General features: G+C 42.6%; 1 protein-coding gene across 1 annotated transcript in view; it reads left to right on the top strand.

Moving 5' to 3' along the window:
* Positions 1 to 5,853, top strand: part of MAP2K6 (mitogen-activated protein kinase kinase 6) — a 117,286-nt gene extending 111,433 nt beyond the window's left edge. Inside the window, exon 13 of the mRNA XM_032870745.1 lies at positions 5,512 to 5,853. The gene's annotated coding sequence lies outside the window, so the exon portion shown is untranslated. The remainder of the gene's footprint in view (positions 1 to 5,511) is intronic.
* Positions 5,854 to 12,617: the final 6,764 nt, after the last annotated feature.

Raw genomic sequence — 12,617 nt, 5'->3', positions numbered from 1 at the left:
TAGAAGGCAGGTAGAATTCTTAAAATCTTCTAATTCATCCACCTGGACTCTTGGGTCATCTTTGAAGAAAGTAAGACAGACAAAGTTTGGGATCAAAAAACTTGTTTGCAGGCAGGCTCAGAGCTCTGGGATCTCACTGTGACAGTAGCCTTAGGCCCACCCTTGGGTACTATCCTAATTGTTGCTAAGTTTCTATCTTAAGGGGCCTAGGCAAAATGCCTCCTTCCTGACGGGATGCTCTTGGGTTGCCAACCCGGTTGAGTTTCTGGGCCGCCCCGTCTCTAGGGAAATCTTTGCCTTCCCTATGGGACCAGAACAACTATAATTTACTACACCTTCTGTCAGCACTTGTCCCCTCTTTGCTATAAGAGCCCTATACAAAGACCCGTCAGCCACCTAAGCTGCCCAGGTCCGCTTTCTTCTCCCAGAACAGCCCAACACATCTGACTTGGTCCTGTCTTGTCTTTATTATTCAGAAACGAGTTTTCTTCCTGCTGCATCATCAGGCAGACATGCATTATACTTAGAAGGACCCTCGGAACCTCCTGAGGAGCATAGTTAAGTATTCAATCTGGCAATTTACCTGAAAGAACGTTTTCTCTTCGCCTAGGGAAACAAAACCTGAATTCCAGAGCCTTCAAAATGAAATTATCTTTCTGGGGAAAGCACCTTGCCACCAAACGCATCCTTTACCACCTGTTCCTGGTGTTTGCAAAGAAGATGAGTCCTTTTGCCGAAGTTGAGAGGGTCACTGTTGACAGCTATGCAAATATAACTGTACCACTATGGGTTTTCTAATGGAGTCATTAGGAATTAACACTTAATGTTGGGGTTTATCTTTTGGGCTCCTGACCCAAACTCCTTTTTCAAGCAAAATCTCTAAAAGCTTCTTTGCTGTCTGAGGTGAAGGGGACTGGGCCCTTAAGAACACAAAGCAAGGTCAAGGACTTTGTGGTAGAGATTTTTTTTTTTTTTTTAAGGAAAAAATATCCCATCTAACACAAACATGTGTTCATAGAATTCAAAAATATCCAACCTAGTTCCCACGGGACTGTCAGGATCTTGACATCATTCATATTGTTATTTGAACGATGACACTGAGCCCTTCGTCCTCGGGAGTTTGCAGTGAGATTTGGGGAGATTTGTACTGTGTTTCTGTCTTCAAGTTGTCGGTCTGGAAAAGTTCCCCTTTGGCCCTTCTTTGGGATATGTGCACGTTTCCCCCTGGGTCCCCTTCTGCATTTCTGGGATTCAGGGGCTCTTTCGAGGAATGAGGCGGATGGTCTTCTGACTTGGAGATAGATTTTAGGGAACGTTCGGGAATGTTTAGGCACTTACACGCCTCTTAATGTAGGAAACAGAACTTCCTAACTAGTCCCCAGAGTTTGTGGCTTTGACCAAGCCACCGGGTCTTTCCAGGTTCCCTTGATTGCATTTGCTTGTTATTCCTACACTAGGCCCACGTGCCCCAGGCCAACTGACCGCTCCTGTGGAAAGGAGTGGATCCAACCATTTTCATAGATCAAAGCTCAGACTCAACAATTTTGCCTTGGTTCGACTACCTCGATTCCATTGTTCCCAAATCTTGAAAGTGACAGGGACAGCTAAGAGAACTTTTAGCAAAACCCTCATTCAGATTATAAGACCTTGTAAGAAAAGTTCCATCTGTCCTGTAAAGAAGGACTGCTGGGTTGGGTATCTGTTCCTCTGCAGTAATAGTATGCTATTGGGGTGGAAATGAGCAATTAGCATCATTTGGTCACCACGAACATTCATTTGTACCGGAATCCGCAAGCTATGTCCACAAAGCACGTCAGGCCGCTGCCTTAGGAGACTGTAGACTCTGGACTTTACGGGTGAACAGTGATGTGAAATTAGGTTTGGGGGCTGGGAGAAAAGATACACTTGGGGAGCAATGCTAAACCTGGGTCCCCATGGAAGAGTAAGCTGATAGAAGAAGCTGACAGGCAGGTGTATCTCCAACTTATTTTCAGTATTACTATGCACGCACGTGATCTCCCCTGGAAAAACCCATCAAAAAGCTGAACATTAATTTTTTTTCCTTAAAAATACTGAACTCTAAGGAGATTCAGAGTGGCATTGATTTGGATGCCAGAAAATTTTCTTGTTTCCCTAGTATTGCTGATTCTACCAAGTCACCAATTTAAATTGAGGACACCCAGAAAAAAAGATAAATGATTAGAGGCCTCACAGCATTTTGAGAGTAAACAACCCATTGGTCAGCTACCCCCTGGGTAAAGAAATATGAATACAAAACCAAGCGTCTTCATGTTTAGTTCTGATGGCTGACGTGGACAGAAAGGTGAACACCAAAGCTTATCTGATGTGCATACTTTCTTCAGAAGGTAGAGGACTATGAATGTTCTGAGAAAAACACTACAGGTCTTCATCAGGAGAGGAGAATCGATAACCTTAAAACACAACAGTCAAAACTAGTTTGAATTTTCATAAGCAATGAATTGTGTGGAAAAAGTGTTTTTACTTTCTTCTGATCTCAAATTGTCTGACCTAGTGTGTTTTGGGGACTTGGGGAGAGAGGTGTCGAGGGCACAGAAGTGGTTTCCAGACTATGTTCCGTGGTACCCCGGGGGTCCCTTGTTGCGAAGGGAAGGTGAAGACCGTTTGATGAAGGATTAAGAGTGTGAGGCTCATCTGAAAATCCCATCAACCTCCAATCAGAGTATTTGGCTACCGTTATCGTTCCCCTTTGACTGGAAAGTCTCTGTGGCTATTAAAGGCTTGGGAACTTCAGTTGAAATGATTACTTGAAGACTTGCCAAAGAATCTGGGAAATTCTGTAGCCAATGGACATCTGCCCTGGCTTCTGCTGTATTCAGGATGCTAACAGGGCTTGGAGGCTGAAGGGCAAAAAGAGAAGGCCATTTATTTAAATGTTTAAGCAAGAATCCTTTGAAAAGGAATGCAAAAAAAAAAAAAAAAAATCAGCATGTGATAACCAGGCATGGAGACTCTTGAACTGCTTATTTTTCTAAAGTGGTTACAAATAACCTGATCTCAGTGGCAAGGAGGGGCGAGACCGGGCTCTTGATGGGCCGTGGCATATCCAAATTTCCATTTGCAAAGGCAGGAGTTGCCATTTTTGTTCATTGACATGTAGGAAAAAGTACAATTTTAGTGCAGAGAAGGGTCCTATCAGAGATTCAAGCTAATGGTTACCTTCCTTGGAGTTCACAGGTAGAGAAAGGTTAGTGGGAAACCAATACAGCCTTCGGAATCTGACAACTGGTGGCTTATCTGTCATGAACAGAACACAAGGGAGTTCTGAGGCATTGATCGAACCCTGTCAGGGGCCTTTTACACACATGTAGTCTGTGGTGGATTCTGATAGTGCCACTTTAGCCGTTCAACCAAATTTAATAGCTGGGGTTTTCTAGCAGCCATTTCAGGCCTCTGTATGTGTCCGAAAGTTACATTTGGCAATGATTTGTGGAGTTCTTGGCCAATCTCTGTGTAAAAAAGTCACCTGAGGAGGCTCAATTAAGAAAACTCAGACAATTTATCTGTTATAATACCCCTGTGTTTAGTTTATCCTCTAGTCGCAAATTTATTTTCTGAGTGGAGTGATTTTCTATGTGAACTGAAATGATGTTTTCGTAAAATGACAGGTATTTTTAAAGGAAAGATGTCTTCTTTATGTAAGTAACTTCCATGATTGGAACATATTTCCTGCTGCACAGAATTATCACATTTAAAGGTCATTTAAAGCTGAGAGAGGTATTAGGGATGTAGTTCAAATCCTTTATTTAAAGACACAAAGATTTTTCTATATATTTTGTGAAAATCCTGATGGGATGCTGGATGTAACTTCTGTACAGAATTGAACTTTACAAGAATTTTAGTGAAATAGGTGAGTTGCCCCAGATTCCTTCGTGCTTTAGTTTTGTCTTGGAAAAATGCTGCTTCCGGTTATTAATCTGGTCTTTGTAAGGAAAAAACTCATACATCCCCCCCCACTACATTGTGTGAATTTTATGATAGACCTTTTCTGTTTGTATATATGATTGTCCTCCTGTGTTGCATCCCACATATGTTGGTAAGCCATGTTTGTTGTGAAGACAGCTGTTGGGCAAGTGGAACCATGCCTGGTCTTTACAATCCCTTGATGCTGAGGAAGAAGTAATTCCATATGTCAGTTAGGAGGCCCTTCAATCTCTTCCTAATACCTGGCATATTATGAAAGGAGGTATGAGAGGTTGTGCCTCCCTATCCTTCGAAACCCATCTCCAACACTGTGTCTCTGGGAAGGGTGAACTAGCAGAATGACCGCCATTTTGTGGATTCCCTCATTGACTAACTCCCCCATCTTTCCTGCTATGTATTACGTGCTGCTACCTTTTCCTGGTGGAAATCCTCTCTTCATGGCTGGCACTGTCTTCTCTTCATGAATGAGGCAGACTGAACTCCCCAGTATGGAATTCATTAGAAGTTCATACAGACCCGTGAAGGATTTGGGTGAAATGTTTCCATGCCTATAAGGTGAATGTGAAATTGATGCTTTGGCCCTGGGAACTTTTTGCTTGTGAGCCGTAGAGGGAGGGGAGTCAGGAACTGTGTACATCATTCTTTTTCCCTATAAGGAAATGTGTGGATGCCTCTCTTAGGCAGAAACATTTCTCACCATTGTCTGGGAAAGGGAAATTATGAATATCAATTGATAACTTCAGTCAAGCTCTAGGATTATATTTAAAACTATCTGTTTTGAGGAGAAGCATGCATTTTGTTGTCTTTGCCATATTGGTTTTGGTGGCCACCATGCCTTTTTATTTTAGCTTTGTTTGCCTGTTATCTAGGTTGTGTGCATTGGTGATGTTGTTTTCTTTTGAACTACTGCTCGTTGTAAATGGTGATGTTATCTCAAATTCCTGAAACCAAGGAAATAGCTAATGCACAGGACTTGGGGTAGATGAAACCATTTGTGTTGATATAGGTTAAGTTCTGACAGAGTTAACAGAAATGTATTGAATTGAGGGATAATGTGGCTTTAAAGGCACCATGTTTGTTTTTAACATTTGGAGAAGCCACCTGTCCTATGTCTTTATTCTTGGGAAATTCATCTTTTCATGAAAATACCTTTGATGGGACATACTTAACAGCCTGGATGACTGACCTCTTCTCAGTCAATCAATGAGGAATTCTAATAATTGCCAAATGTGGGGGGTAATTTTGCCTTTCGTAGGTCATTCTACGGTGAAATTTCCGAACAACGGCATCGTGTAAAAAGCATAACATTATAATTTCCCATCTCTTTTCTGATCTAAGAGCACGGTAGAGGAAGAGGAAAGTTCTGATGTGATACAAAATAGTTCATTGACTCTGTGTTTTTTGACCAAGGAAATGGCTGAGATGTTGAACTAAGTGGTTGTTACATGGTTCGTATGGTGACCTCAAAAGGAAAATGAAATTGGGACATTCAGTCAAACTGGGACTCCTCTGTTGATGAGGAGCTTACACTTTGATTTCCTATCTCAGGATATTCTTCAGTTTCATACTGCTGCTGAGGAGGAAGGAGCGAGCCGCCAACACTGTCATGGTCTCTGGATGTTTGTGCGTGTGTATGCAAAACTTCACACTGTGTGTGTTGTGTTCAACGTTGTGTCAATCTATGAACTGATTCAAACAACAATTTGAAGATAGAGAAGACAGGAATCATGGCAAGACACCCCTCCACCTCTTTTCGTCAGAGTGCTTGTTATGACTTTCATAGCTAGGCCAAATAACTGTAACGTATTCAGGAGCAAGGTGTCCTTGAAAGAAATGGTGTGTTGATCTCATAAGAAAATGTACAACCAATAAAAGACATTTAAAAAAGTGCAGTGAGTCTGTATGTTAATTGAGTTGTTCATGGAAATTCTTTGTTCCAGGGATGCTGTTTTGAGGTATAGAAACTCTGCAGGTAAAAGCTTGGCTTGAATCATTTATCCTCTTTTTGCTTTCCCATTTCTACCACCCCACTTCCCAAACAGAATGGAACAAAGCTTAACAGAACCAACAGTGTTGTGGTCTCGAAGACTCATCAGAAGCTCATTTCATCTGTAATGACTTCAGACTCAATCTTTCGATAGTCCATATTCCTAGGTTAGATGTGGAAGCCAATATCACATTATTAACATCAGATGGTTGCAGGGAGGCTGGGTCCAGATGGCTTCAATGAAAAGATGAAGACCCAGACTTTTGGCTTTCATGGGTTCCTGACACTGAACTCTTAGGCCAACCAACTAGTCATTCGAATTTTTCCTGGTCTTCTATGTAATATACATAATTCTAGGAAATTCACCTTACGTTATCAGGTAGTGCTGTGATGCAGACATTCTGGGAAATGTATTTTCAAGCATATATGGTTGGGTCTGCAGAGTTCTCTGATTTCTTCTATCAACCAAACACCTGGAACTATTTAACTTGCATCTGCCTTGATCCAGTTTAGAGACTGGCTAGACCTGAATGTTACCAGTTCAAGTGCTTGTTGCTTAACCAGGTAGATGTTGCTGAGTCAGGAGCAGACTCCTTTCGGGGCCCCTAGTGTTTCACCTAAGATGGACATCATTTCTGGGGTTAGAATCAAAAGTGGAGGGCTCACCCTACTTCTGTTGTTCAAGTTGCTCCCAATGCCCATGGACTCTGTTATATTGATTTTGAAATCCTGCCCATGCACTGTCTTAATATTGCTGTAAATCTTCATCTTTCCTAAGCAATAGACCTTCCCTGTCCCTGGGAATTTGTTTGAAGTTCCTATAAGGGCTGGGGATGTATGTGGATGGGGGAGGCATAAACAAACACAGTATCTCAGGTATCATCCATGAAAGCATTTTATACAGTTCTCTGTAGGTGTTCCTTATTTTCAGACTTTGAAATATTGTCAGATCTTCAAGTTTTTTTTTTTTTTTCCTTCAGATGGGTATAATGCTTTCTTTGGCATACTTCTCATGTTGACTGACGCTAATTTCTCCCATGAAAATGAGCTCCTGTTTACTCAAGGTTGTAGGAAACCAAATTAAAGTGGAACATGGAGAAGGTGATCAGATTAATAACAAAAGCTGCTTGGGGTTCTTCCTTGGTGATTTGGTTATCTGTGGTAACAGAGCAAACCCCAAAGTTTAGTGGCTTCAGATAACAGCTTAATACTATTTCTCCCAGTCCTGTGGGTTGCTTGGGCTCAGCTGGGTGGTTCTGGCTTGTCTTTCATGCATTTGTAGTTAGGTCATTGGAGGAAAGCTATTGGGAATGTCCTCATGCACCCCGGGCAGGGGAGGCTGGACTGGGCTGGGTCAGGGACTAAAGAGGCATCTGTCCTTCAGGCGACTTCTCTATGTGTCTGCCATCAGCTTTCCACAGCCTGGCATCTCAGAGTAGTTGCAACCTCTCAGGGCAGTTGGATTCCCCCCAGATGAGTTATCCAAAAGCCCCAGGCAGAATACTGGGACTGTGTTTCATGGTGTGGGGATCTTCAAGGTCTAGCAATGTGCTTGGTCAGCTCAATACATTTAGAATATACTTGTGAACTTCAAAAATGGATCTTGTTCCTTCTTTCCTAAATTGGTAGTCCAGAGGCAGTAGAAGAAAGGTACTAAAGTTAATGATGGAATTAGTTTCCATTTATTTATTACCCATAATTTTGTCAAGGCAAGCACTTTGGTCAAAATGATGTTACCCTTGTAGAGGACGAAGTGGCCATCTTCGCCTGAAAGTGTGAAACTGGAATTAGTATGAGAATAATAACACAGAGAGAACTTGTCATTGGCGTTTGATGACATACAGAACTGTTACCCCAGATGTAAGGGCTTGTAAATACTTGCGGAGTAGCTGTTTTATTTTTTATTGTAAAAATAATAACGCATTATGAGAAAACTTAGAGAATTCATGTAGGAAAATAAACATGATCCACAATTCCAAGTGACTTATTCACATGTTCTTGAAAGTCTATTGTTCTATACTTTCTCTCACACACACGTACAAAACCTTCATGGAATGATGCCGTTGTTACCTGCATAGAGCCTTGATGTCCAAATTATACCCCAGACATCTTATCACGTCGATTAATGCAGATGGCGTCACCATTTTTGATGGCTGCCTAATATTCCAATAAATACAAGCATCTATTTAGCTGCTTCCCTATTGGTGGAAATGTTGATTATTCCATTTTGATTCCTTTGATGAATATCCTTATTCCTACATCTTTCTTCATGAGGCTGATTGTCTCAGGGGAAGTTTTGAAGAGCTAAGGAATCTTAAACATTTTCCCCCAGGGCTGAACATCAGCAGCGGTTTCCCTTACTTGCCTCAACACCGCTTTCTCCTCTCGTTACTGTGGTGCTCACTCTTCAGCTCCAGCCATAAGCTAAGAGATCAGACTTCCCTGGCAATAAACCCAAATTAAGAATTTTCAGTGCGGGGCACCTAGGTGGCTCAGTGGGTTAAGCCTCTGCCTTTGGCTCAGGTCATGATCTCAGGGTCCTGGGATTGAGCCCCGCATCGGGCTCTCTGCTCAGCAGGGAGCCTGCTTCCGTCTCTCTCTCTCTCTCTTTCTCTGCCTGCCTCTCTGCCTACTTGTGATCTCTGTCTATCAAATAAAAAAAATAAAAAATCTTAAAAAAAAATTCATAAAAAAAAAAAAAAAGAATTTTCAGTGTGGGAACCTGCCCACCCCATGGTGCCCTGATGATCCCAAAGGTATAATTCTTGAGTAAATTAGAGCATAAGGTATGTCTTTTAGGAATAGCCACAGAGGGAAAAAAAAAAAATCAGGAAGAAGCCTTTGCAGGAAAAGTACAGAGCGTAGGAACAGGGAAATGGAATCCTCCTGTAAGAATCAAAAGATTGGCTTCTGGCTGTCTTGGTTTAATGATTATTCAATGACTATACTAGTCAAGAGCAGAATTTCCTGTTGGTTTAGCAGGCACTCCAACCATTGATGACCCCGTAAGTCTTTGTGAGGCTAGTGCTATAACTTGACCAGCAAAACTCAGCATCAGTCACTCAGTGGGGATTAGCTCCGGGGAGATATAGCTCTGCTGGTTTTGTGAAGCTCTGCACCCCTTTGAATGTGCCTTCCGTGTTCTTGCCCTTGAATGCTCTAGCATGAGCGCCATCAGTGGCCCGCTAGCATGCAGAGAAGAGCCTGGCGTGCAACACTACGCCCTACCAGGCGACTCACATTCCCATGCTAGTTGGAGAAGTGGCTGTCCATCCACCTCACCCGATTTTGGAGTTTCAGTGGTCAGACCTGGAATGTAATTCTTTCAATGTTGACTCCGTGTTACAGACAAAAGATGGCCTCTGGAGGTGATAATCAGATTTATATAGTAGAAAGTCTAAATTAGGCGGAGGAGTCTATGTGTTCTGTTTTATTAGAAATGTAAGTATTCTGATGTTTGGCTTAATAGTTTCCTTTTTCTTTTCATTGCAGGATTAATGAAAAGTAGTCTCATGAAGGCAGACTATGACCCTTAGGCTTGAACACCCTACATCTGTTAAAGTGTTTTATAGATTCCCAAGACAGAGCATGGCGTAGGCTTCCAAGTGAAGGAGCTCGGGAGGTAGTGACTATAAAGCTTGGAGTATGACCTAGTGCTTTCAGTGTTTCCAAATTTGGTGACTTCCTGGTATTAAGGCTCCCTTTCATTGCCAGTCCAGTCAGCGCCTTCCTTGGCAAGGGGTAGTTCTTTGTCCCATAGGAAGGACAAGAGGGAGACTCAGAACTTAATGCTGCTTGCCTAAGAATGGTCAGCTCAGTGAAGAGCCATCAGCTTTCTCCTGATCTCGAGTGACCCCGTAGATGGGGAGGCAAAGAGCTGTTCTTAGACAAGAACTTGCTAAACCACTTGACCTTTTCAACAGCTGCAGAACTGTTTATCGAGAGCATGCCATCGCTCTTGGCCCTCCAAGTTTGTCAGCTGGGAAAGCCAAGCCAGTGACATTGTGTGCTTTAGAAAACCTCTGAGCAATTCACAACTTCCACCATAAAGTGGCTAAGTTGGTCTCACTAGTCAGATAGTGATCTTTGGATGGGCCATCCACTCCTTGGGCTTTTGGGACTCGATCACTGGAATCAAATGAGTCACTGCTGGAGATAATCCAAAATGCCGATATGCCAGAGCCTCCAATCCCCTAAACGACAGTTCATGAGGAAGAAGGGGTTGGGTCTGTTTCAAGCCACAAACCTAGGGCAAGTGGCAATGTCTGCCAATAGCAAAGAACACGAATTCCGTTCATTTATGTAGGCCATTTCTTGAGAAATTAAGGAGCTGGTTAGTTTTAATTGAGCTTATCTGAAAATTATGTTTGTGTGCAAAAATATCCATGATTCATGACATACTTCTGGAGGATAATGTGAGTTGAAATGTGGTTTGATAATGCTCATAAAATGGGTGAGGAATTATTTTTAAATAGTGGAAGTCAGCAAGAGATGGAGCTTGAGTCGGTATGGAAACAGGAGGGGGACTCCAGTTCATAGGCTGCTTAAAGTCTTGCCCCCACTGCTTCCTAGCTGTGTGACCTTGGACACATGTCTTCAACTCTCTGTCTCTTGGTTTAGTCCTTCATCAAATGGAAATAATAACAGGGCCTACTTAATTTTATTTTAAAGATGTATGTATTTAGTTGAGAATGATTGAAAGAAAGAGAGAGAGCAGGGGGAGCAGCGGGGGAGAGGGAGAGAGAGTCTCCAGCAGATTCCATGCTGAGCATGGAGCCCAACTTGGGGCTCGATCTCACGACCTGTGAGATCTCGACCTGAGCCGAAACCGAGAGTTGGATGTTTAGCTGACTGAGCCACCCGAGTGCCCCAATAACAGAACCTACTTTAAAGAGTAACCGAGGATACAGTGGGGAGGTGCTATAAAGCACTTAGTGCAGTGTCATCTACATTATTATCACTCGATAAAGTTTTCCTAATATGGTCCTCTGATCAAATAAATTCAAAGATAAAGGAAAGACAGGCAGCTTCAAGTATGAAGGTGTTTTAGGCCACTTCCCCCAATCCACCATGATAAGACTTAGCTACTGTTGGCTGAATGAGCAGGACTATATTCCAGAGCCGGATCTCAATATCACGAACAAATGCTCATTATTTTTCGGTTCCTGTATCAGATGCAAAGCTTTGCTTACCTACTCACAGAGTGATAGAACCAACACGTTTCACTTCTGCAAACTGCTTTATGAGATTACAAAAGTGACAGAACCACTTTTGAAATGGCAAATTCAATGGATATTGAAATAAATTTCAGGGTATTTACGAAGGTTGAAATAAGATACATCAAAAGAAGAGAGCAGACTCCACACGTGATTTTAAAGATTTATTTATTTACTTGACAAACAGAGATCACAAGTAGGTAGAGAGGCAGTCAGAGGTGGGGGAGGGAAGCAGGCTCCCTGCTGAGCAGAGAGCCCGATGCGGGGCTCAATCCCAGGACCCTGGGATCAGGACCTGAGCCAAAGGCAGAGGCTTAACCCACTGAGCCACCCAGGTGCCCCCACAAAAATAATTTTAAGGGAAAATGTCTTTGTGATTTATCAAATAGTGAAGAAGTTATTCCCTGTGGATTGACACCTTGAAAACATATATACTTTGTTATCCTACTTTATTCTTGGAGAAAGCACCACACATATGTCTGTGGAAGGCATGTGGTCTTTGATGCTATTCAGATCTGGTTTGAATCTCAGGCTCATTCTAAGACCCAGTTTCCTATCTCAAACAGAGAAAATAAGGGCACCTGGGTGCCTAGTTGGTTAAGCATCTGATTCACGATTTCCACTCAGGTCATGATCTCAGGGTCGTGAGATAGAGCCCCAAGTCGGACTTCCTGCTCTGTCTGGAGTCTGCTTAATTTTCTCTACCCTTCTGTCCCTTGCCCTGCATGTTTTTTCTCTCTTTCTCCCAAATGAATAAATAAATCTTAGAAAAAAAAAAAAAAAGACACAAAGAGTCTAGCACCGTGCCTGGCATACAGCCCTCATTTTGCATGTGGTGACCTCGACCCACAGAACCATGATGCGTGAGGACACACTTCCCACATGCATGCATTTCTGCTAATGGTACCATGCCAGGTGAGGACTGCGTACAGTAAGTTTTCAATATAAGACAGTTTCATGTAAGTTTTAGAAATTAAAAATCTAGTAAGAAAACTTAACCTTTCACTTTAAAAGGATACATATCAAAAATAAGAATAACAGTAATGAGGTAGCCTCGTTTCATTCAGTCCTTACAAAATATCAGGCAGGCCTGTACTCTTGGTTCTCCCATTTCAAAGTTGGAGAAATGGAGGTAAAAGAGGTCACCAAGAAGACAGGACAGTGGGTTGACCTGCAAGCTGGCCCCTGGCATTCAGAGGCTCCTTACATCCTCGTATCCTTAGAGTGTAGGCTCTGTCCCCCACCCCCATCCCCAACCTCGTGCCCACAGTGGGTGCCGTTTTTAAGGACATGGTCTTGAGAGAGATGGTGTATGTGCTGGAACCTCGTTGAAGTCTCCATATAACCTTTAAGATTTTGGCAACAGGTTCAGAGATCTGCTCATCTGGTGGCATCCAGTTCAAGCCTTGGAAGTAAGTCCCTTTGCTTCTTGTACCCGCCAACTTCCCTCT

This window comes from Lontra canadensis, unplaced genomic scaffold, assembly GCF_010015895.1.
Source record: "Lontra canadensis isolate GAN:19392208 unplaced genomic scaffold, GSC_riverotter_1.0 scaffold41, whole genome shotgun sequence".
NCBI lineage: Eukaryota > Metazoa > Chordata > Mammalia > Carnivora > Mustelidae > Lontra > Lontra canadensis.
This window is presented reverse-complemented; position numbering and strand designations above follow the sequence as displayed.